This window comes from Thermobia domestica, chromosome 5 (genome assembly GCF_964235325.1).
Source record: "Thermobia domestica chromosome 5, izTheDome1.hap1.1, whole genome shotgun sequence".
Lineage (NCBI taxonomy): Eukaryota > Metazoa > Arthropoda > Insecta > Zygentoma > Lepismatidae > Thermobia > Thermobia domestica.
The window spans coordinates 88,676,787-88,704,450 of record NC_137458.1 but is presented as its reverse complement, the minus strand read 5'-3'; the positions used below and the strand labels follow the sequence as shown (position 1 = coordinate 88,704,450).

General features: G+C 37.7%; 1 protein-coding gene across 1 annotated transcript in view; it reads left to right on the top strand.

Moving 5' to 3' along the window:
- The first annotated feature begins 1,721 nt into the window (after nucleotides 1-1,721).
- The window catches only part of LOC145685992 (UDP-glycosyltransferase UGT5-like), a 72,172-nt gene continuing 46,229 nt past the window's right edge, over nucleotides 1,722-27,664 (top strand). The window contains exon 1 of the mRNA XM_081758803.1: nucleotides 1,722-2,022. The gene's annotated coding sequence lies outside the window, so the exon portion shown is untranslated. The remainder of the gene's footprint in view (nucleotides 2,023-27,664) is intronic.

The window sequence follows — 27,664 nt, the reverse complement described above, 5'->3', positions numbered from 1 at the left end:
GCTCTACCACTGAGCCACGGCGCCCCTTTTGATTCTCTTAAGCTTACCTGTTTACTTTTGTGTGATGATTTATCAAGTACAGTAGAGCGTCGAATATCCGAACGTCGGTCAACCGAACGACCGCTTAACCGAACTGTGTACTCGCTCGCACCTGTTACTCTCCCACCCTACCGTTCATCATCCCCCTCACTCCCAAACCAAGTTTCCCACAGTAGTCGCCGCACTGAGCCACCACTGGCGGAACATTGCTTCTAATGGAACCTGCATGTGCCAAGCCGCCAGTCGCTGTGTTTCAACAATCAGCACACTTCTGTCGGTTTGGCACTGGCTGTAGAAGTAGTGGCAGTATCAAAGCTGTTCACAGCAACAGCTGCGCCAGCTTAGAGTTGAGGCGTGCCGCTCCGCGCATGGCAAATAAACATGTACAGTTCGATTATCCGAACAAACCAGTTTTCCGAACACCCATGTCCCCCAATTACTTCGGAGAATCGACGCTCTACTGTAACAGTAAAACGAGGTTAAATCATTTGATACATTTTACGTTAATGTTCTGTTTGCTTTAAAACTGTATGTGTATGTATCATACTGTGTACAAGTGACTAAGAAGAAGAAATATTAGTGAAGTGAATTGAATGAAAAGAAATGAAAAAATCTCAATAAAATTCATGAATCCATTGCGGTCCATATCAAAGCCACGCTATATGGGACGAACCAGAGACTTATTTCACGGATCAGAAAGCCGTAGTAATCAGCTACTTTTCTCCTCAAAAGTGTGTTCGATAACGGTTTAATCAGGGCCGGTCCTAGGCAATTTTTCGCCCCCTGCAATGGCATCATTTGCTGTCCCCTTTCTCTAGAAAGAACAAATCTTAAAAGTCATGATTTTAAGTATGTTACCCCATCATGAACAACGAACGGGAGGGAAAGAACACTTGCACTCAGAAAGGCCGAAACGGTACAAATACAATCTTGTTGTGTCTGTTTTCTCCTTTCTTTAAATAATAATTATAATCTATTATGTTAGTGAAAAATAAAGCAAACACGCCTGCAGAAGAAAGATAGTAATCCTCTTTATAGAATTCAATATCGATTTTCAATCTCAATATATCAGTTTGCAATTCCAGTGCAATTAGCTTTTTTATCTTTATTTCTTGATTTTCCTTCTACATCTGTTAAATTAAAAAAAAAACTGTTTCCATCTCCAATGATACGGAATTTGTTTGTGACCAAGACAAGACTAGTTTTCATATCAAAACTGTCGTACCTAAGTAAATGGGACAAGTGTTCGCAACTATTCGAGAATTTAGTTTTTGACAACAATTACGCAAAACAACTCATGCTGGGATTTGTTTGACAAATTTGCTTTAGCAGTGTCGATGTGACAAACTAATCCGACCTAAACATGACTTATGAATGTAGTATTCAAATAGAACGTCAGTTTAGTAAATTTAACTACCATCGTCATGAAGTCTGTTTCCAACAAGAAATATTTTAAATAATATAAATAGGTAAATTATGACAGGTTTTGACGCCTCTCAAATTTGTCGTCCCGTGCAAATGCTCGTGTTGCACATATGGTAGTGCAGACCCTGGGTTTAATGCTACCAAATGGAGCAAAAGAGAAGCAAACCGTTCATTTTTTTCTTTTCTTTCTTTTTTTTCTTTTGAAATAAGCTACATATAACAAACAAAAACAAAAAGGAAATTAAGATAGCTAGCGTAAGTAAACACGTTAGCGTAATTTAATGTTTTCTTGTTTATTGGGCATTACATTTTGTATCTGACCTCTACATAAATAAACTACTCTCACGCCTCAATTACACAGTAGCTGTTTCCTATCTGAGCATCAGGCGGAATACCAATCAACGAGTTTGTTTCATAATGACCCTGCAACAGCTGACAGTTGAACAGACGCGTATTCAGACTGAAGGAAGACTTTGCACAGCATCTTGTCTGAAAGACTACTTGGTTTCCATGTTCATGTTTTTCTGTGGTCGCTGAGGTTCAAGGACTTTGCAGCACGTAAGTCATTTCCAGATTTCCTATAACATTATAATGTATAAACCACTTTTTACAAACATAATGTTTCGTAATTTTTAAGTAATTCGAACTCACTCATAATTTTCAAAGTTGACAAAAACAATCTTAGGTAGTGGCACACAAGTTAATTGGTTTGTCTTTCTAGATGAATAGGCCTAGATGTTTATATAAGATTACGAAAACAAATTACATTAACCTTAAGTTTGTTTTGACCGATAAGAATAATTGATAGAAACCTCGTCATATATACTATCAGAAACGTATGCATGAGTGGGTCCTGGGGGTCCGGACCCCCTCGGAATTACTTAAATGTAAATTTAGTCTAATTTGTGGGGTAATATAACAAATCTAATATAAATAAAATAAAGAGTTTGTTTACGTGTCTGTGTGTGTGCGGCCTGGGGACCAGACGAGTGGACCGAGAGTTACCAAATTTTGGTCACGGATACTTTGGTCCAGGCCCCAGATCAATATGAAACTTTTTTTTAAAAAAATGAACCAGGGGAGGGATCTCAGAGAGGCCGTTTACGGGGACATGTAAAAGTTGTAGAAAATGACATATTTCTTCCCTTTCGTTGCGGGCCGCGGTGGCTCAGTGGTAGAGCGTTCACCTCTGGTGCTTGGGGTCCTGGGTTCGATCCCTGCCCCTGCCAAGTGAACTTTGTGGTGGACAAACACCGTGTGCGTGGGTTTTCTCGGGGTTCTCCCGTTTCCTCCCACTTTCTTCATTCCACCATTTTCATTCATCTCTCATCATCACCATCTCCTTTAGCTTAACCGGCATAAACGTGGGACGTAAAACTCAAAACTTTCATTTCATTTTCTTCCCTTTCGTTGTTCAGTTTATTTACATAGATATTTTATCTGACTCATACGAAGAATGAATATTTCAGCTAGTTTTCATGTAATTTCTCCTCATATTGAATTGAACTCCTCCGAAATAAATTCCTGCGTACATTCCTATATATTACCATTACTTCAATATTGCTTTAAGTAGGAAATCTAAATTGAAGTGAACGTAGCGAAGCTTTTACCATTTGTATTTGTGTTTGTTACTTGTTGCGTGGTAGTTCTTGCTAAACTTATCCGCTTTTATGAAACTTGGTATGTGCCTTCCTTTAACCTCCAGAAATAACCCTATTGTTTGAATCTTGCAATCTATCAATAATAAGAGGATTATATCCAACCTATGTTGCAAGTTTGCTCAAATACGTAAGAAAGTAATTCCAGAATAACCTATGTAAAAATTCTTGAAATTTAATAAAAACATAGTGTATATTTAGTTTATAACATTTCAATCATAGTCGTCGGCAGGCGCTCATATGACTCGGATCCCACACAGTCCCGTATCCACGGGGGATCTCGGGGCCGGGCCCCCTCTAAGTTTTTAATGCCTTTTTTTTATGGTAGGTTTGCAAATGAACCATAATATGGTTGGATCGCCTCCGTCGGGCCTGATCCCACATTAACCTGCAGGTCCCTGTCTGATAAGAAAATAATTGTCTTTCATAACGTTCGCCAAAATGATTTGATATTTGCGATATGGCGCGTATATTTATTTGAGGCTTTTCTTCATGCGCTTAAAATAAGTCAAGAATGGGAGAGAATTTTTACTTCAATCAGGGATGAATTACCCCCTCTCTCCTTCTTTCCGTACGATTTAAAAAGTATTCCATTTCATCGAAAGATCTGATTATCTATTTATTTAACTAACTTTCAGATATAACCTGCGAGCCTAATGCATACCCGAACCGGTTGGCAAAATTGCCTCTAGATCGAGTACATAAGAAAAAAATGGGGTAAACTTTACAAGACACGCTCCAGCTGCGCATCAATAAGTAGAGCCCTTTTAAAAAGTATAGTAGGGTAAGATATAAATAAGTAGGGCAGGGGTTAGAAACGGGTTAGCTTAAGGTTAAGTAAGTTTTGATCCATTTTCATAAAATTATTAGTGTGTAATTTCTCGTTTCTGAGTGAGTATACCTGCTGGAGCGGGCGTTGTAAAGTTAACCCAAAAAATGTTCTCTCTCTCTCTCTCTCTCTCTCTCTCTCTCTCCCCTCACCTTAATCACCTTCAAAGTAGGCACCTTCGGAACACACATCCTTGCTCCACCGCTCCTGCCATTGCTGGAAACAGTGTTTCTTCCAGACCTGTTTTTGGGGGAGCATTGCCCCCCCCCCCGAACTCTGAGAGTATCCCCCGGAAGAGACCAAAAATAATACGTCTATAATATAATAATACATAGAATGCTATAAGTAGTGCACCCCCCGGAATATTAAATGTTCCCCCCGGAACATTGTTTCTGAAAGAAACACTGGCTGGAAACCCCGGCGAAAGTTATCTTTTGGCATCTTCCGAAAGATCAGTCGTCGCGTTGGATTTGATCTCTTCTACAGTGGTAAATTGGTACCTTTGAGGTCCATTTTGAGCTTTGGGAAGAGTCAGTCTAATAGTGCTAAACTCTCTTTAAGGCTATCAAATTATCTGAAACAATTTTACCGATTTGAACATGAACTTGATGTTTGCGCGTTGCTCAGATCCATTGTGATTGTATTACAAATGCCAAAACTAGATCATCATTCCGGGAACTTTTTTGATTGCTCCTCGTATGTAAATAATAGATCAATAGAATTAAAATAAAATGATTTCTCTTGAACTTTTGTCTCGTAAAATGAAAGCTCTTCCTCATTCGCATATTATAGTCTACATAAATTTTGCGTTTGTCTTTGGTCTCGTGATCCTTGCTTTGAAGCCAATGAGATATTAAGATTTCTGTTGACATCTTGTACTGACACTTCCCAACTATAAAAATCCAAATCATGCTGAGAATCAGTGACACATTCCTTTAGGATATAAGAGCAGTTGTTTGCTTATCCTATTGACATCATCCAATAACATTTTTATAAAGAACTTTGTTAAATTTTTCATATACTATTCCTAAGACATATAACGGTGAAAACATCAATATTCCCCTTACTTTTTAGTTGAATTTTAAGCAACTCTTTAAGTGGGAACATTGTCGGGAACTCGAGGTGAAGGAAAAGGATTCATCGATTCATGGAACTCCTCCGTTGGAAATAAAACACTAACGGACATTTATTAGAAGAGACATCTTAGCAGAGAAAGCACGAGAGGCAATCTTCCCGTAGGGTCTGAGAGGGGCAATATATTCGTGTTTCCGGTTTCACATCATGTTGTTTTATAGGGAATTAACTGAAAGTAAAAGAAACGGTAAGGATCCACTGTGTTCTTGTCATGTTGGAAGTAGTGCAATTTTGTCAACTGCTTATGTTTAATTTGAGTCTAGTAACATTGATAAAAGCAGACCACTGAAAGTCAGTTTGCTGTTGTGGGATAGCCAAAGTGTCAACGCCCTAGCCCCAGTGGAATATCGCTTTTCGTGAGATCAATGAGGCCAGGCAATGTCGGATCTAGCCAGAAGAAAGATGAATAACTGTTCGTACTCACTAAATGGTGATCTCGTGCACCTTCCACCGAGATTCGCGAGGACAATTGACGAGCAACTAGTGGTGGGCAAAAATACCGGTTTTTCGGTTTATAGTTTTTAGGAAAACCGAAACCGGATTTTGAGAATTTTCAAAAAAAAACTGTTTTTCACCGAATTCGTTTTTTTTTTCAAAATTGGTTCATTTCTGACCAGAATAGTGTTTCGTTGTTCTCCAGAAACCTATTCCGTTTCCACAGAAATAGTTCTGTGTGTTTTCCAAAAGTTTTCACCGAAACCAGTTCGGTCAAAACCGAAACTAGCTTTGAAGAAAACCGAACCGGTTTTTCGGTTTTTCTAGAAACCGGTTCCCGGTTTTCATAAAAAACTGTTTTGCCCATTCCTACGAACAACTTGAAACAATGCAGTAGCAAACTCTGGTCTCAGAAGCCAGCATTAACAGCGACAGGAGCCAATGTGCTGACCACACACTACCTTAATGCCATGAATGCTATAGGCTGGCTGATAGGCCTTGGCCCCCTGAAGGCTGTTGCGCCATGATTTTCTTTCTAAGTTTACTTTAGTTTTTCGGGATACATAAGATCGGATTACAACTGAACTTCAGTGCTAGACTATTCTTTCCATGGTCTGATACAGCAGCTCTAGTGACCTTAAGTGGAGCTAAAATAAGCTTCATGGAAACTTTTTCTCTCTTTTGAGTTTGTACTTTACATGCTTTCAGATTTTATTATTATTATTATTATTATTATTATTATTATTATTATTATTATTATTATTATTATTATTATTATTATTATTATTATTATTACCACCTCAGTTCTGCTTTGAGTCCTGATGTTTAGAAAGTTTGAAATTTCTACTACAGTAACTATCTTTAGCAGAAAAAGATTTTCCATGGCTCCCTACTCTTCACAGAAAATAATTTCTCAATACGTGCCTGGTCACAATTATTAGCTCGCTTTCCTAGAAGTAGAGTGGAGCCAACTTTGAAAATTTAAATGAGATGAGAACTCTCTTTTTTCATTATTGCAGTTTCGGATTCTTCGAGGGGGGGGGGTAACTTTATTCGAAACTTTTTTTTCGATTTGTGATAGTTGGCACTGTAGTTGTTGAAAACTAATTTCACTAAAGTTTGAATCTCTTCAATTAGGAACCCCCAGGTTTCATTTCAAAAGGAATCTGCTATGAAACAGATACACACTTTTGTTTTAAAAGTTTTCTCTACATGTGATAGATGGCATTACGTTCAGTAGTTACCGGGTCTTAATTCAAAACCACGATTAAAAGAGAGAAGAGAATGTCCTTTATTCTTTACTCGTATTTATCCTATGTTATGTAAACCCGTACAAGCATGGTGTAATGTGGGTTGCATGCAGGCAATGGGTTCATAGAAACCCGGAGAAACGTGTATAAATTTTTTGCATAGGTTCTTACCCCCTCCAGACCACCCCTCCCTTCGAGCCGAAAATCGAAAAATGCTTCGTAGAAGATTAGATAAGCTGAAAATCTACCTGACGATTGTATGAGACTCCTGCACACACACACGCACACACATTATATATATATATATATATATATATATATATATATATATATATATATATATATATATATATATATATATATATATGCATGCGTATTTTTTATTATTATTTAAGACTTCATAGTTAATCAAAAATTGATATGACAAAACCTTTTTTTATGTTATCTCAAGATAGGAGTGATTGCTTTCGCTACCCCACCTTGCCTTCTCAACTTTCAGTTACAGTAAGTGCTGAAATTGATATCTTCAATTTCCATGCACATATTGATTCGCCCTTTGAATTATTAAACATACCTTAAATACGTCTACAATAATCAGGGCGCAAGTACTTTTGATTTGCATCATGTTTTTAAGTTTTCTCTTTGGCATTTTATCTTCTAGAAAATCAAGCCAAAAATAATCTGGTGTCATAAAGTCTGCCCAGATTATCCATAAATCAGGATCGTTTCGCTTTTCTCTTGAATATACAGATAATTGGGGAACAATAGAAATCAAATAAAATACAAAATATAGACAAATAAGGAAACTAGAAAAAACTAGTTCAAAAACGGTAAAAGAATGTAGTTCAAAACAAATGAAGCAACTCAATCTGAAAAATATGAAATTGAATGTGATGTCAGCAGTACCCAGAATAGGATAAAGAATACACTTCAAAAGTAATACAAAATAAATGAATGAAGCAACTGATAAACTTCTTGAACAATTAAATTAACATCATTCTTAATTAAGGAAATGTATGTTAAATATTAAAAAAAAATAGCAGATAACCTCTAAGATACCATGGGTCACGGCAAAATGCAACTATTTTAATGTTCGTTAGCCAACTATGATTACTATTACACGCTACATATAATTACATTGCACATGACACATCGACAGGGTGAGTGGGCATTATTTTCCTATTGAAAATTGTTTAAAACTTTTTAAACTAGTTTTCATGGTACAAATGGCATTTTGTTTCTTATGGTAGAATTATTATCAAGTGATAAGATTCCACATAATCGCCATCATTATCCATCAATTTTCGTAAACGGTTGAGAATGTTTCCAACCAACTTCTGCAGATATTCTAGCGGTACGTTTGCAAGAACTTGGAGAATTCACTCCTGCAATTCTTCAAGAGTTTTATTTTTTTGGTTTTGTGCGTTAAACTTTCTCTTTCGCCCATCCCCAGAGGTAGAAGTGACATGGCGGTTAAGTCAGGACTCCTTGCTGGCCATTCGGAGAAGCTACGACGTCCCAACCAGCGTCCTCGAAAACGGATGTCGAACCACGCACGGACAGGACGTGCGAACTGAGGAGGGGCCCCATCTTGCATAAAGATTCGATCATTGTATTTCTCACACGTGGATACAATACTGTGAACATAATCTTCAAACATAACAAAGTACCGCTCTGGATTGATTGTGTCCCGAATGACGCGTGAACTCACAACTTTCATGGATCTTGTGTACCGCACCACACTATGACCTTTGGGCGCTGTTGGCTTTTCTTAACAACCACCTCGGATTATCTCCTCCCCACATGTGCCGGTTTCATCTGACCACATGGGCGAAAATTCAACTCTTCCTTCAGAACAATTCGGGTTAAACCACTTTCGTGAGATGTCTGTCTTTATTTTTTGAGAAGTTCGAGTGAACACTTCCTGAACAATTGCATTTCCCTTCGTACTGAATGTTGAAGGGCGACAGCGTCCCCTCATATCTGCTATAGAACCTGTGTCCATTAGCTTCGAATGGCAATTCCTTATTGGTCTTTGCATGTACCAAAACGAGGTTCTTTCATACTTCTCCATCCTCTTTGTACTTGTATCACGGACTGCTATACTTCGTACCGGGATGCAGCTGAATCCGTTCACGCAACGTGAGAAGTTGCGTCATGATCCGCCACTGATACCTGCAATGACATAAATGAGATATCATACAATATATTCTACCATTGTAAGGAATAAAATGCTTTTTGATTAATAAGAATTGCTTAAGTATTAAAGTTATAAACAATTTTCAATAGGGAGTTGATTCCCGCCCACCCTGTACATAAATTATCCCGCCGATTTGCGCCGATTGTTGGTTGAATGCGGATCTATTGCAGACAAAAAGAGAACCGAGAAACCGCCCATTTTGACTGATGCTAAACTGGCTGAGGTAAAAAAAAAAAAAAAAAGTGATGCAGTGATCGCCCTCCAAAAACTTGAGCAAACTATGAACGCATTTTTCGATTTCATTTGGGAGTACTTGGAAAGTAATGAAGAGGTTACACTTTTGTACATTATCATGTTCGCAGTATTCAAACATTGAAGGAGCCAGTTAAAGATAAGCATGTAGTGTACTGTACCAAATTTCACAATATTAAATCCCCACGTTAAGCGGGTTTGCATATCCAGGCTCCTAGCTATGAAATTATTTACGCTCACTCCAACTTCAATCATTTCACGAATTCAACCTGTTTTACGTATGTTATTAGGACATAATATCGATTGTGATTTATTCTAAAAACACTTTTATACATTGCAAGAGCTGTAACGTCCAAATATTTACTAAGAACTCATAGTCGTATCGGAATAAACAAAAGCGAGTATGGAACAGTAAACTGCTTTCACAAAAGGCAAAAGAAGATGTGCAAAGGCATACAAAACGGTCGAGTAGTTTGGGTCGATACACTATCAATCACATGTTTGTGTGTTCAAACCCGGTAGCAAGTTGTTTCGTTTTTAAGTGTTCTCCTATTTTCATCCGGAGGCTGAAAATATTTCTTTGAGTAACTCATTGAAAACTTCTTTTGTTTCAAATTCGATTAGAACGGAACATTATATGAATTGCAAATCTAAAATCCATAGCTGAAAAAAGATTAAGTATACTCACTAATCCATTATTATCCTCTGATTTGTAACGAAAAACTATTTATAAACAGTGGTGATTTCAGAAAATTATCCTCGGGGGGAATTTCAATATGCGGGTGGAGGGCAAACATTGGTAGTCCACATTTAGCACGATCGAATATATGGTCCTGAAGGCGGAAATTTCTTAACTCGAGAGGGGTCTCAAATTCTCCCTCAGATCACGTCCTGAAAGCATCATTGCTTAAAAGCTTTTCGTAACAAATATAATATTATTTTTGTTTCTCGTTCTACATTTAGAATTGGTAAAATCATAACTTATAGAGGATTATAATAAAAGCATAAAAATGACAATACTAATCATGTATAAATTATCCTGTAAGTTACCAACTTTGGGTCAGATTAAAACTCAAATATTTGTTTTCGGATTGCACTTAGAAGTAAGTCCTCTCTATATAATCCTGATTGGAAAGCCATGTTTAACTCTAATTAATTAATCAATATTTATACGAATATTTTTTATTTTACTATTTTTACTATTCAATATTTTATACACTTCATTTCCAAAATCAAAATATCGGAAATGTATATTATACGAGTGCAGACTCGCAAATAAATGATTATTTATCATATATATTGGACTCTATTCAAAATTCTATTTAATCGAATCCGACAAGAACACAGACAGAAACATCGAAAACAGGTGAAAAAAAGAGAGAGAGAAAAGCGTTGTACCCGGCGGGGACTCGAACTAAGCTCGATGGTGCTTTATAAGCCGAACGCCTTAGACCACTTGGTTATGGTAACAACTAGTGATTGTAGCAAAGGCTTTGAGTAGTAGTTCTTATTACAGAATAATATTTTTCTATTGCCTAAAATTTAAACCTAATTTACTTTGATATAATATATCTATTAATTTGTTTCGTTTTCGTTACTTTGATCAATGATGTATATTGTTGATATAGATTCTATTTCACGTTCTTTCGTAAATATTATAGAAAGTATCAGTGTTATTTATGATCTTTTATGGAAATTGACTGGCGCATGCGCAGTACACAGTTCAATTGGAAGGCGAAGAAGGAAACGCTAACATACTGTTAGAATGTTTCCCTCGCAAGCAGTAGTTCCCAACCGAGGGACGGCGGGACGCACTTCCTCCTCCTGGGGTGGCGTGAAGGGTTTACGAAGTCCCTTCGTTGTGTTATATTTCTTGAATGATTATGCACAATATCCAGTCACATCTTCTACACATTTGGAAGTGATAAATCGTAATATAAATAAACCGTCCTCCACACACAGTGATTGTTGCTTTTCCAAGATTATAAACTGAAACACTTTTTATTTCAATAAATTATAAAAGTTTCAATGGGAGGGGTTACAACCCTCTCAACCCCCTGGGTCTTCGATATGTCACCGCCTAAACTGTAACTTTCAAGTTAGAATCGAAAAATGGAGACATGTGACCTACTAAATATATTTTTAGTTCATTATACATTTTCATAAATAAAATATCCACAATTACAATGACAGTAAATGCTAAGTAATTATTGTAAATCTTTGTACTTTCATTTTCCCTCTTTCTTCTCAACTGAGCTTGTAAGATGTAAAAATGGGAGATTAAGAATTTCAAATGTTACGTATATTTTAGCGTATTACGAAATTATATTTAATAGAATCCGGCAGGATCACAAACAGAAACGTCAAGTAGAGGTAAAACCAAATTGTACTGTGGTGGGATTCGAACTACTCTTGAATGGTGCCTCAGAATCTCTAGCCGAATGCCTTAGTCCACTCGGCTAATGTGACAACTTGAAAATATAGTAAGCGTGTTTCATGTTCAATCTTTTGTTACAGTATGAAATTTATTTTGTATTCTCTGAAGTTTAAGCCTATTTTGGCCTGATGTAATAGTCTGTTGAAATTATTTTATGTTTACGGTATTCTTTACTTTGACGAATGATGTTGTTAATATAGGTTCTATTACGTATTCGTTCATAAATATTACAACAATTGTCAGGATTATTTATGATCTTTCATGAAAATTGACTGGTGCATGCGCAGTAGAAACAGAAAGATGCACTTTACTGACATTTGTTATATACACCAGAACGCAAATTTCTAACAGGTTCTCAAAAAGCCTCGCTCTAAAGGTTGTGGAGAACTGTCTGTTGCTCTGAGAGGAGAAATCATAGGCCGAGGAAAAATGGGACAAACTGTGCCTCAGATTGCTAGAGATCTGGGATGTGACAAGAAAACGGTCAAGAAATGGGTTCCGCGACATGAAGAAGGTGGTGAATGGTTCAGGTCTGGGTCAAGAAGTGGAAGACCAAAAGTGGCAACTGCAGCTCAAGATCAAGCTTTAGTTACAGAAGTAATCAACAGACCTCTACGCCACACGTCAATCCTCTTGGACAAAGCCAGATAATATAATTGTTCTCACGAAACAATAAGATGATTATTGGGGGCTGGTCTACACTGTTCAAGACCCGCTAGGAAGACTCTCCTGACAAACTCACAAGGCCAGACAAATGGAATGGGCACAAAATAACATAACCCAACCTCAGTCATATTGGGACTTAGTCATCTGGACCGACGAGAAGGTTTTCAAGTCTAACCAACAAGGTAGAGTTATATTGTATAGACCGCGCGGAACCAGGTATGCTGAACAAAATATTATCAGAACTTCTTGTTCAGGACGAATATCAGCACACTTTTGGGGATACATGACGGCTGCTGGTCCTGGAGATTTGGTTGCGGTGCCTGAGAGAATGAACAGCAGTGTTTACATTAATATCCTCGAAAATACGTAGTTACCGTCCTTAGAAAGAAACTTCCATGAACAGGAAGAATATATATTTATGCATGACAACAGTGCTGTTCACACTTCCCGGCAAACATGAGAGTGGCTAAGTGAACATCCAGAGTTAATTTGTAATGAGTGGCCCCCTCTATCCCCAGATTTGAACCCAATTGAACATCTGTGGGCCTACATGGTGCAAGAATGGGAAGAGAGACGTGAAGACAGAGACCAAACGTTTCTTCAAAATCATGTTATGGAACTAGGGCAACATTTTCGTGACACACCGTCGTATTGCTCGAGACTTGTATCTAGTATCCCCTCCAGACTTCAAGAACTTATTGACTCTGGAGGTGACTATATGGAAGTATTAGTGTGTTGTTTTTTGTGTAAATATTTATTTGTTTCATTTATTTATTATATTTTTCAAGAGCAATACTTTCGTTCTTCATTCTTTTCCTTTGCTTGTTTACTTATTAGTTCGTTAAAACGTAAAGGAAGAGTAGTATATCTTCAAAAAGTATTTGTGAATTTACTTTGAACGTTTTCAAGAATACACTTACTTTATTTTCTTACTCTATATCATGCCCAATATTACTTTCATTTCAGTTAATTAATAACTTTATTTCACATCTAGCATAAAAGTATTATTATCTTGTTAACGATGTTTTTTCCTTTTGATTGTGTAATTTCCAGTTTCATTAAATTATCTCAATTCGAATGAATAAATCACATTTTGTTTATTGTCCTTCGAATTCGAGAACAATGTGGTGTAATTTACGTTCTTTATTCTTCATATTGTGCATTAATGACAATATTAATTATTTTTCATGATTCCAGTTGATTAGTGAGAACTTTGACAAACATTAACCTGGTGATTCTTTATGCAATGACAAGCGTAAAATACATTTTAGCTGTTCTTTATACTTCACAGCGATGAGACATTCTAACAGTGTGTTAGCGTTTCCTTCTTCGCCTTCCAATTGAACTGTCTGTGTACTGCACATGCGCCAGTCAATTTCCATAAAAGATCATAAATAACACTGATACTTTCTATAATATTTACGAAAGAACGTGTAATAGAATCTATATCAACAACATACATCATTGATCAAAGTAACGAAAACGAAACAAATTAATAGATATATTATATCAAAGTAAATTAGGTTTAAATTTTAGGCAATAGAAAAATGTTATTCTGTAATAAGAACTACTACTCGAAGCCTTTGCTACAATCACTAGTTGTTACCATAACCAAGTGGTCTAAGGCGTTCGGCTTATAAAGCACCATCGAGCTTAGTTCGAGTCCCCGCCGGGTACAACGCTTTTTTCTCTCTCTTTTTTTTCACCTGTTTTCGATGTTTCTGTCTGTGTTCTTGTCGGATTCGATTAAATAGAATTTTGAATAGAGTCCAATATATATGATAAATAATCATTTATTTGCGAGTCTGCACTCGTACAATATACATTTCCGATATTTTGATTTTGGAAATGAAGTGTATAAAATATTGAATAGTAAAAATAGTAAAATAAAAAGTATTCGTATAAATATTGATTAATTAATTAGAGTTAAACATGGCTTTCCTATCAGGATTATATAGAGAGGACTTACTCCTAAGTGCAATCCGAAAACAAATATTTGAGTTTTAATCTGACCCAAAGTTGGTAACTTACAGGATAATTTATACATGATTGGTATTGTAATTTTTATGCTTTTATTATAATCCTCTATAAGTTATGATTTTACCAATTCTAAATGTAGAACGAGAAACAAAAATAATATTATATTTGTTACGAAAAGCTTTTAAGCAATGATGCTTTCAGGACGTGATCTGAGGGAGAATTTGAGACCCCTCTCGAGCTAAGAAATTTCCGCCTTCAGGACCATATTCGATCGTGCTAAATGTGGACTACCAATGTTTGCCCTCCACCCGCATATTAAAATTCCCTCCGAGGATAATTTTCTGAAATAACCACTGTTTATAAATAGTTTTTCGTTACAAATCAGAGGATAATGGAGTAGTGAGTATACTTCATTTTTTTAGCTATGGATTTTAGATTCGCAATTCATATAATGTTCCGTTCTAATCGTATTTGAAACAAAAGAAGTTTTCAATGAGTTACTCAAAGAAATATTTTCAACCACCGGATGAAAATAGGAAGACACTTAAAAAAGAAACAACTTGCTATCGGGTTTGAACACACAAACATGTGATTAATAGTGTATCGACCCAAACTACTCGACCGTTTTGTATGCCTTTGCACATCTTCGTTTGCCTATTGTGAAAGCAGTTTACTGTTCCATACTCGCTTTTGTTTATTCCGATACGACTATGAGTTCTCAGTAAATATTTGGACGTTACAGCTCTTGCAATGTATAAAAGTGTTTTTAAAATAATTCACAATCGATATTATGTCCTAATAACACACGTAAAACAGGTTGAATTCGTGAAATGATTGAGGTTGAAGTGGGCGTAAATGTTTTTATAGTTAGGAGCCTGGATATGCAAACCCGCTTAACGTGGGGATTTAATATTGTGAAATTTGGTATATGGTTTCGCTCATTTGTTGACAACCATGAAATTGCAGAGCTTTGACCGTATTTCACGACCGACATGTAGTTTCACCTTAGTGGCTATGTGAAAATCAAAACACTCGAATTTAGTAAACTGAAAATACACATGTGTTACACGAAATCCTTTACACTCTCAGAAAATTGGAGTTTGATGTGCCATATTACATCGTCGTATAGTGGGTCCCATTTTCTTTGAAACTACAGTGAAGCAAGACAGCATTGCACAGTTAATTGTGCTTCTTGATGATGAACGTGATTGCTCCCTCCAGTAGGACAGTACCACATGTCACAAAACTAACGACACCATACATTTCTTGGTGGACTTTTTTTTAGCGTATCATCTGTAAAGAATTATGATCCCCACGTTCACCCGTATAATCTCTAAAGGATTATGACGTCCTTTGATTATATCCTGAGATGTTATCTTAAGGTTAAGGTCTATTACAACAAGCTACACACATTGGAGAAACTAAAGATGAAGATAAATAAAATATCAGTGTACACATGCTCCATAAAGTGGTCTCAAACATATTAACAAGAGTTCATACTTGCATTACTGCACGGGGCAGCCGTTTTGAGCATATGTTGTGAAAATATTGTAAAAATATCTTACTGAGGCAGTAGGTAGAACAATTAGCTCACGGGATTTTGAACTCTCTCTCACAATCTTTTCTCATAAAAATCCTGTTATATACAAATAAAATTTAAAAAATCACAAAAATTGAGGTCCGAAGACCAATACAATGTTCTCTATGTAGATTTTTTAAGAACATGTGGTCCCAAGGCCAAGTTACCCAAGGGAAGGATAATGCAGAGCTCCAGACAAACTAAGGAGAGCGGTTAGTAACTAAACCACAGAGCTCCAGGCAAGCTAAGTGGGCAAGGAACCTCAGAGCTGTAAGGAAGCTAAGAGGCTTGGGTTAGGTAAATCTCTCAGAGCTCCAGGCAAGCTAAGAAAGAGGATCCTCAGAGCTCTAAGCAAACAAAAAGAGCGTGGTTAAATACCTACAAAGCTCCAGCAAGCTAAGTGGGCAAGGAACCTCAGAGCTGCAGGCAAGCTAAGAGACTTGAGTTAAGTAAATCTCTCAGAGCTCCAGGAAAGCTAAAAGAGGGGAATTGACCATTCAAAACTGATTTCGTTGGAAGTCCTGCTCCAGTTTTTATACCCTCTTCGTGAGAGGTGACGGCGCTAGTATTCCTCTCCGCTCACATATCCTGTTGGTTGTGATGATACATGTCGTCTGTTTGTTCATAGCCGTAGTTGTAAAGAAGCACGTGATCAAGTTTACAAATCTGGAATGCGTGTAGGATATAACAATATGTAATATTATATCAAACATATTGAGTAATATTACTTAATCATCTGGTTTTTATTATTATTTTGACGTGTGCAACTTTTAGGTTATCCGTTACTAGACGCACAAAGGACTATCAGCATTCAGGCGAGTTTCAGTTAGTAACTTGTGGTCAGCACATTCATCCTATACAAGAACGTCCATCCTGGAGGGGGAAATCCGAGGAGACCGAGCCCTTCTGGATTTTGCTTCCGCCGACATGTTCCTTTGAAATGCTAATTGATGTCTTCTTAGATGATATTTGATGAATGGAATACCCTAAAGCTACATGGAATTCGACACCATTGATCCTATCCCAGTTATTTCTGAATTTCTAGAGCGCAGTTGATTACCTCTTAACTCAAGAACCACCTCAATTGCCTCACGATGGTGCGTTAGCATCCAGAACTTTCTGCCCTTAAAAATTTTCAGTCACCTTTTCATGCATCCGTTACTCCTTAACTAGCATAGGGTCTTTTTCAGTGATCGAATTGGGTCGATATAAGCGGGTGTGGCATACCGGCAATAAATTAAGATATCAAAAATCATAACCAGTTGTAAACATATAAATAGCTTTCAGTACATGAACATAATGCCGAAATGTACACTCATTCATGGCTGATACTGTAAGTGAATAAAATAGATTTTAACGAACACTACACACGTGAGCCTCTAATGTTTATTTTGCTCTTGTTCGTTTAGCATATACACACATAGTATCTTATTTTATTGGAAACACTTGAAAAGGGTCCAACTTACCAAACTAAAATGGCATTAGACCGCCTTTCTCCTTCAGAACAACTGTAATGCGGCGTGAAATGGAGTCACAGAGGTCAGGAATGATAGTAAATGAAATAGTGCATTACACCATTCCGTGTTCAGTGCATCACTCATTTCCGGGCCAGAGGATGCAGGTGGACATTTGTGCCTGTTCGTGTCTCTAAACTGGATAACAGATGTCCAACTATCTTCAGGTATGAGGTTTGGGCGAGCCAAAGGAGGTATTCAACTTCATCCCGATGTTCCTCAAACCACATCGCAACAGCTCCAGCTGAGTGAATGGGCATATTCCATACCACTATGGAATATGGAGTAATTCCGTGGAAATAATCTGTACCATAGGATGTGCACACTTGGACTATAACTCTGGTCTGTTAAAACGGTGACATAATCAAGGACAATGACGCGACCGGTAAGCGTCAGCACAAGATCCATTGAAAGTCACGATATTGCGGATCATAGCCGCCATGTTTCAGGGTTGCGTGGGGACGTTGTGGATCATACATTTCCTTGGACGTCCATCACACACAAACACGGATTGTAGTTTTAAATAAGATGAACTATGAGTCATCCGGCCATATCACACGTTTTCAGAAATCAGCGGTCCATGTTCGCGGCAACATTGGCGTCGTACTAAAGCGTTTTGGTACCTCATCAGTGATTGTGCCCCTCGTCGTATGTCCATGTCATGTTACTCGATCCTGGCTGTGATCGTCGACGGAGACTGTGGGAAGTGCTGCTTGAGTTCTCAGTCATTTACACAGCAGTCGCACAACCCAATGGTTCTAAGTGACAGTCCGTTTTAATATTCGGCGGGACCTGTCCCTGAAGATTTTCTTCCGACCATCGTTTTCTTCGCTGGGGTTTGGTTGTTAGTTTTGTAGGTTATCATCACCTTGGATAAAGTTCCTCGTTACACACCCAATACACTTGCCACTTTCGTTACGCTCACACCACATTACCGAGCGCCAACAACTTGCCTTCTTTGGAAATGAAAGAGGTCGCCCATTTTACATTACCACCGTCTTCTCAGTTTACTACATACTGCAGTTGTATTGCTGACCACGTAATACGGCGCTTTCCCTCCCAAATTATATAACAAACTGAGGGTGCAGTCGCCGCCTTATCGTTGCCAACCCCGGATATCTGATATATTTCAAACTCCAAGTGTTTACATAATTGATTGTATATATATAGTGACTGGTAATCCAATGCATTCTTTGCAAGAGGATATTCTACAAAGTATTTTGGAACATTTTGACCTATATGAACCGGGATCACAAATCATTAGTTTCTGGGAAATTTACACATGTGTGATTTCTCTGAAATTTGCCGGCTAACGAGAGGTGCGCGAGGAAGTTTTACCTTGACCTACTTTCGCATATTGTAAACAACGAAATATTACATGTGTAATCCTGCATACCTATGTAGACCATGTGGTAAAATACAGCTAGTAACTCAGCGCCGGCATTGCTGTGTTATAGGCCAAAACGTGAAGTAAGGTGTAGTTGTCTAAAATCCATTACTGCACCTCAGAAAGCAGCGTGACAACATCGCAGAAGTACTTGCCACTACGAAATTACTGCATGACTGGGAAGAAGTGGAATGTATATGGTGTGCAGTCAAGAGAAAACGCGAAATTTGACTGATTTAATACGCAGGGTCGTGCATCTGTGTGGCCAAGATTCGGGAAGAGAGCGGATGCGTCGTTTCCGAGGAGGCGGACACTTTTTGTCAGCATGCCACTCTGTGGGATTTCACAGAATTCCGCAACGCAGTAAGGCATAGTATACATAGTATACCCTGGTAATTGTGGTACCCTTTGACTGGAAAGCAAGTAGTAGGTATAATACCCATTCTGATCTCAACAAACGTGATCATCACTTTGGTCGCTCAGAGTTGAACACAGACTTCCTTTGATGGTGGTACATTGGCACGCTGTCATTGGTTTGACTAGATGTTCCCTTGTTTTCTTCCCTCCCACAAGACGAAGGCCGGGATGGTTCCTTCTAGAAGGCCAGGGCCAGTTCCTTCACAAATTCTAGACTCACCTAAAATACTGATGTGACCAAGGAGTTGGAGGTCAGAACCCTTCCTTGTGTTGTATCACTTTGATTTTCGGTGATGGAATAAGTACATGCACAAAATCCTTGTCACATCAAAGACAGCGTGCTAACGTGCCACCACCAAAGGAAATCCGTGTTCAACTCTGAGCGACCAAAGTGATTATCACGTGTATTTGGTATCAGCATGGGTATTACTACTTGCTTTCCAAACAAAGGATACCAAAAGTACCAGGAATTCTGTGAAATCCCGAGTATGGCATGCTGACAAAAGGCGTCCGCCTTCTGGAAAACAAAGCACCCGATCACTGCCCAAATCTTGGCCACACAGATGTAATACTCTGGGTACTCTGGGTATGAAATCAGTCATAATTCGCGTTTTGTCTTAACCACACATCAATTCATTCCACCTCTTCCCAACCATTTCCTAGGGGCAAGTACTTCTGCGATGTTGCCCCGCTGCTTTCTGAGGCGCAGTAATGGATTTTAGACTACTACACCTTACTTCACGTTCGGACCTACAACACAGCAACAATGCTGAGTTACGAGCTGTATTTTATCACATGGCCTACATAGGTATGCAGGATTACACATGTAACGTTTCGTCACTCTACGATGTGTGAAAGTGTAAAACAGGGTAAAACTTTCTCGCGCACCACTCGTTAGCCGGCAAATTTCAAAGAAATCACATACGTGCAAATTACTCAGAAATTATTGATATAGGTGACAATGTTCCAAAATACTTATAGAATATCCTCTTGCATCGAATACATTTCTCGAAACTCTAATACAGGAATTTGGGTCAGTTTGACAAAAGTCGTAAACGCCTATTTATTAAACAAAATTTATTGTGCTTACAATCTGCCTTAACTATATTTGTTAACAAATGACGTAGAGTAGGTTATATGACAAGATTAAAATGTTAAACCTAAATGTTTCTCTTCTTGGCAACGCGGTGGCTCAGTAGTAGAGCGTTCACCTGCGGTGCTTGGGGTTCCTGGGTCGATCCCAGCTCGCGCCATGTGGACTTTCTGGTGAACAAACACCGTGCTCGTGGATTTTCTTGAGGTTCTCCTGTTTCCTACCACTTTCTTCATTCCACCATTTCATTTTTTTTCTCATCATCAACGTCTCATTTAGCTTAACCGGCATAACTATGGGACGTAAAACTTAAAAATTACATTTATTTATTTGGTCTAGGAATTAATTCTTGCGGTTGGTACGCACATATTGAAGCTGTAGTACAAACACAAAATACATAAATACCTTAAGAAAAATATTGTCCATCGCTAGCCACCACTTTCGCCCATCTGTCAGGCAATGTACGGATTCCGTGGCGAAAGAAGTCCTCATCCTTGGAAGCGATCCAGTCAGAGACCCATGTTTCGATATCTTCTGAAGAAGTAAACCGCTGTCCAATCAAATCGTTGTTCATGCAATCGAACAAGTAGTAGTCCGAAGGAGCAACGTCTGGTGAATACGGCGGGTGGGGTAAAACTTCCCATCCGACATTTTCTAAATAGGTTTTGACCGGTTTTGCGACATGTGGGCGAGCGTTATCATGTTGAACAATAAGTTTATCATGTCTGTTCTCCCATTCTGGTCGTGTTCTGGCCAGAGCTTGCTTCAAACGCATTAATTGTCGTCGATAACGTTCTCCATTCATAGTTTCACCCGGTTGCAGCAGCTCATAGTACACCACACCTTTCATATCCCACCATATGCACAGCATAACCTTTGCACAATGAATATCTCGTTTTGGTTGTGATGGACCTGGTTCACCTGGTTTCACCCAGGCCTTTTTTCGTTTAGGGTTCTCGTAATGGATCCACTTCTCATCACCCGTAATAATTCGATGCAGAAACCCCTTTCTGTTCTGTCGTTGAAGCAGCAATTCGCAAATGGTTTTTCGTCTTTCAACGTCTCTGTCTTTCAATTCATGTGGAAGCCAATGTGACATCTTTTGAATCATTCCCATGGCTTTCAAGCGTTTGGAGACTGTTGTTTGATCAACGCCTAATGCTGCTGCAAGTTGTTCCTGCGTTTGACCCGAATCCTGCTCGAGCAATGCTGTCAATTTTTCGTCTTGAAATTTTTTTGGCTGTCCAGCTCGCTCTTGGTCTGCCAAGCCGAAATCACCACTTCTAAACCGTGCAAACCACTTCTGACACGTTCGCTCAGCTAGAGCATGGTCACCATACACTTCCACCAAAATACGATGACTTTCAGTCGCACTTTTCTGCATGTTAAAGTAATGCAGCAGGACACCCCGCAAAAACACTTTATCAGGCACAAATTGCGCCATGTTCACTTAACTACAAACTGGTGTTGTTTACGCTTTAATCCACTGCCCTATACTACGAACGATACGCGATGACAGGGGTTTGCAACACATGTGTGGATACAGGGAACTGTGGGACGCTCCGTTCGTTGCGCCATCTCTTGTCCACCCGCACGAATTAATTCCTAGACCAAATATTTTTTTACTAAATGTTTCTCCATTTGTTTGGTAGCTGCTGTTGTTTCTATAGGAGATAACGGATTTTAAACATGCCTGCTTGTCAACATCATAACCTAACATTGTACAAATATGGACCCTGAACCTCACATTGAATCACTGAATCTCCAAATCCAATGAATTATATATAAACTATGTTTACATTGAGATATTGTGAAATTATAGCTACAGAAGCGACTTGCTTGTAAGTATTAGATTCCTACACATTTGTATTCAGGTTCTTAGCTGAGCTTACCCCTATATTTTGAATTGTAGTAAAAGGCTTAATACAATGAAGAATACCCATAATGTAGAAACAGTCAAGTAGTACAATTGGAAACTGTTACTGGCAGTGGCGTATTTACGATTTTCTTTCGGGGGGGGAAGGGCTTGGGTAACCTTGTTCCTGGAAATGTGAATATTCTGCAAGATATTTCATTTACTTTAATATAGTAATTACCATTTCGGGAGGGGAGCTTAAGCCCGGAAGTTCTCCTTAAATACGTCACTGGCTACCGGTGTTCGTAGGTTTCCTTAAGAAAAAATCCCTCGACTGACTTTTTTTCCTTTTCTTGCCAAATTTTCTCTAGTTTATTGACAGTAGCGGATCTAGCCTGGGGCCGGGTGGCCTAGACCCCCCAGTTTTTTGAGTAACAGTAATAATTTAAACTGTTATTTATATATTTTCAAAAAAAATATAAATGAATGATATACGTATCATAATCTGGGTTCTGGCTGCCCCCCCCCCGTTTTTACCTTCTAGATCCTCCACTGTTTATTGAGTTTTCAATTCCTATGTTAAAGGAAGTGCCAACCATATTTGTTTATTGCTTCTACTTTTTTCTTTTTTTTACCAAAAAAAAAACAACATACCAAGCCAAGAATGGTACAAATTATGCTAAAGAAACAAACACAGGGGACGAGAATATTGGTAATGTATTGGTCCATTTCTGAAGAACAAAGAAAAGTTTAAACATCCCTGGTTTTTGACGTTTTATCGAAATAAAATCCCTTTTTGCTAAATTTACCTTCCAAATTTCCCTAGAGTAGGGAAATTTCCCTTAAACTACGAACACTGACTGCTATTAAATAAACTAATAACTGTTTGCAGATATTTTCTTATAGACCAGAAATTTGAGTGCTTAGTTTATGACGTCATGGTTGTTGGGTACTCAAATTTCTTCATTATGCGAAAAGTCTTCAAAACATTGTTCATGCAATAGCATTTTGCAAACACTATCTTGTTCACATCCTACATTTTCGACATTGATTGATTAGGATTTTAATGGGGATGTTAGCGGAGAGGTTATTTGTTCCAGTCACAAATAGTTCAAAAGGTCGCTACATATAATGCCGTTCATACGAATAAAATGACTTGTAACATTAAAGCAATTAACAAAAGGTATCTAAAGGTAGATTGAAAGAAAATTAAAGTTCGATCAAAAATAGAGTAAAAGAAAATAATCACACGAATTTTAGGAATGATCCAAAAAGTGCATCAAAAGATTGCGATCTTGGCCAATTAGTTTTGGATCAGGGAAAACAAACTTTTTGAACGCCCCCTAAATCGAATATTGTATTTCCAACGGAATAAGCACATCACACTGAGTTAAGTGATAGTTTGGGTTTGGCTACAGTGTATGTAGTTCTCCAGATATAAGTCGTGCAAGAAAATTTTTGATTGAAATATATTCGATCTTTTGATCCAAAACTATTAAAGATGAGAATTTTAAAAAAAGGCCCTTAAAAAGTCAAAATAATAAATAACAAAAATAGAAAATAACTAGAACTGTAACTAAAAATAGTAAAACCGGTAAAAACTAAAAAGAAAAAGCTTCACAGAACATTAATTATTTCAATTGCACGAATAAAAGCTAGACTACTATCACTAAAAACGTTGTCTCCCAAAACCAGATTATTACTTAACTCTAAAATTTCTTTGAGGTCTGAGTATTCCGGACATTCTACAAGAATTGCCGAATATTCAGAAGCATGATATAGTCTTTACATGCGGACGGTTACGACGACTCACTAAATAGGAATATAAAATAAGACTGTCAGATTCATAAGCACACAAGGATCAATTTACCTTAGCGACTAGTATGCGAGGATCTCTGTCAATTGCCCAAAATAGGTTTAATAGAATTGATTATTTTCAATGGCCTTAGGTCAATTACCTTGTCAGCGAGAGTGCATCCATTGGATGAAATAATTAAATAGTTCTATGCACGAAGGAGAATCCTCGAGTGCAAACGTAGCGCAATGTATCATAAAATATATGCGATCAATCACTGGACTATATTCTACAAGTCACGTAAGGTCGAGTCCAGCTCAAAAGCCGTGAAAGGAAAGTTGTTGTTCTGTATTAGCACTTTGGAAATTTAACGATTTTGACTACGTACGTTTGGGAAACTATAGACAGAGTCCCTTTTTGAATCGAAGGAAACACTTCGATTAATATAAGAAATTAATTATCTTAAATCGAAAGGAAACATTTCGATTCAAAATATTAGCCATTGTATATTTCGTATTATTAGTCTCGAGGATTCCAGTTGATGATAGAGCAGACACGCTAGTCATCGAGGACTGACCATTTATTGAGCTAAGTCGACATCACATAGCAGTCATGGGAGCCCAACTAGTGGGAAACGACACATAGTCTCCCAATCCAATCTTTCCAATTTTAAGGCTTTTGCATGAACTCATAAAATAGGAAACTGTTGGAGATTCTCTACAGCTCAATGCAGATTGAAAATGGTACAACGACGACAAGATAGTACGTATAGCCTCATGAATTTCCAATGTCAAACATGGAACTCGTGAACCTTCACCTCCTCATTCTTGCAGCATCGATAACAATCTGCTTGAGTAGCTTTACAGCTGCACATATAGACGCAGTACTATTTAAACTGATATCAAGATTTGTACTCATTCCCTGTAGAATGAAACAAGCTTTTTAAACAGCAACGGTGCTACAGTTGTATTGGGATATACCCACGTTATCCACCAACACCCCCACCCAAGCACTTTTGTTCTCTATTCCGTTCTTACGGTGTCACACTATATCTTCTCGCTTGTTTTAAGTATATACGGACTCAGGGTAAAAGGTAACAAGTCACTTTTTTTTACAATTTTCGGTTTTTAACACAGAGTTGTAGTATTTAAAAAGCGCTTTTTTGTATGAAAAGCCCTATGAAAAAAAAAACGTGACCAAAGACAAGTACAAGGGACGTGCAAAAGGGAATAATTAAGCTACAATGGAATCCACACTGGGTAAAAGGGAATAAGATGACTCTCCTGAAAAATGAATAAAAATGACTTGTTACCTTTTACCCTGAGTCCGTCCAATGTCCTATCCATATACCTCATAGTATTTTCAAGGTATATTTTAATTATGTACTCCTACCTGTGTGCGACTTATCAGGTAGGATGAGGGGGAAATCCTGCTCTAAAGAATTGGATGTCTCCAATAAGTTTTTAACTTCCTCATGTTAAATTTCTCGGATATGCTCTTCATCCCCCCTTAAAATGTCCTTTAACTAGCACACTGATTCCTACCGGCTCTGGTGTCGCTTCAGGGCGCCCAATTTCAGAATAGAGCTATTTTGGAAGACACATTTGCGACTTATCCCCAGATTACCTCTCTACATGTCATGGAACAATATGCGTGATAACTATTGAAACTCTTGCTTTATTTCACAGTGAATGTGGTACAAATATCAGGATAAATAGTAGTGTGTTTATGTTTTCTATATTATGTTCTATTTACAAGTTAGGTCATAGGTTCGGTTTCGAACGTACAGAGCGTATTGGTATATAACTTTTCCCTCATAGCTGTCTATCAAAGCAAAATTTGGTTCGTTAATTTCTTATTTCCTATAGTATTTTTCTAGATACATTTGGATTCTGTGATTTTACCCAGAACCACTCCAGAAGAGGGCCAAAGTTGATTGGAGGGATTTCTGGAGGGATTTTTCCCGACATTCTCCCAATTTACCCTATTCAGATAATTTACGTTATGGGCCCCAAAACATGGCATCTCTGGAAAGCTTGTTTCATGCTGAAGAGAATGAACTACGGTATAATGAACTTTCTAATGAACAGTGTTGGTGCATTAGCTATTTCACTGCGAGTCTACGATTTTCTTTATACTAAGAGGATTAATGTGCCCCAGGGACTTACTCCGTTGCCGATGGCACCTAATTTTTTGTGCATGAACATATCTTTGTTTATCGAATAAATAAAACTAGGTCCGGATGACACGTTCATGTCCTTTCCTTGTAAGAATTTACGATAATCGGCATAGCAGTTATAATTGCTTATTGCGGTATTTTTGTTACTATCAGCAAATTTTATAGTGCCCGATACGCAATGAGTTCCCTTCTTCTGCAAGTAAGCTTGCTTTAATTTACTCATTACCAAGCTCTTTTCTGATAATACGCAATAGTGAAATAAACGGCACTTTTTTTTTTAAGTCAAGCCATTTCACTAGCTAGGCCTATTTTATATTTATACATTCTACATTCTGCTAATGCCTGCATTTAAAAATAGCAAATGAATTAAGAAATAAGGTTTATCGGAACACACATTAAAAGTATGGAAGTTGCTGTAGCAACATATCAATACTGAGCACCGGCACAGTAGAAAAATGCCTATTACAAATTTTATGCCTGAAGAAAAAGAGATCATATCAGCAACTTGCAAATAATAATTAACAGACATATTATAATAGAGCTCCCCCGTCGTCATATGGTCGGCGTTATATGTACGCCAACTCCTTTGGCACGACAGATCCAGTTTCGATCCACGGATAGAACTCATGTGGTTCAGATCCCACGCTAAACTGTACGTCCACCTCATATAGTCTTGGTACTGAAAAGAAGACAAGACTTCAATCCACGTAATAATAATAATAATAATAATAATAATAATAATAATAATAATAATAATAATAATATAGATTTTACGTTTTATAATATATTCTTTTTGTGCAAAGATTGTTTCCTTGTCTGTTTAGATTTAAGCAAATATTAACACTAGCATTTGATTCTTCATTCGCAATCGCAATACAGCACAAACATTAACTGTAGTGAAGTTATTAAGTTGACTCGGTTAAGGAATGCAGCCATATTAATGATGAGAAATATTTTGGAAGGCATTGCTCCCCGGCTCTGCACTGGTTTGGTTCTTTCTTCGAAAGAACAGAATTTCTGCCCAATACAATTTTTGCACAAAGTTTGGTTTGATTCGGTGAAGTGCAGCCGATAATATAAATTGAACCGCCGATGTGAACTATCGTCAAAAGAAACCGAATTTTTAACCCATACTAATCCTGTGTAAATTTGGTTTCATTCTGTTAAGAAATGAAGTCAACACCAAAAATTAAATATTAACATGGAATGTTGGAAGGGCATAGTCCCAAAGCCCTACATTAATTTGGCTCATAAAACGGGTAGTTTTTCTGCCTCATACGAGTATAATTCGGTTAAGAAACGCAAATGCAGCTGCTATCGCAAGCCAAAAAGCCTTATAATATAAAGCAGAATCCGCCGAAATTTTTTCGAGACAGTGTAGAACACCCATATCGAATATCGACGATATTGATATCGATATCAACAATATTAAATATCGATATCGACGATATTGATATATCGACGTCGATATTTTTGCGATATCGATTATCGATATAAGCCTATATCGACATATCGTACAGCCCTATTGCAGATTTCAAAT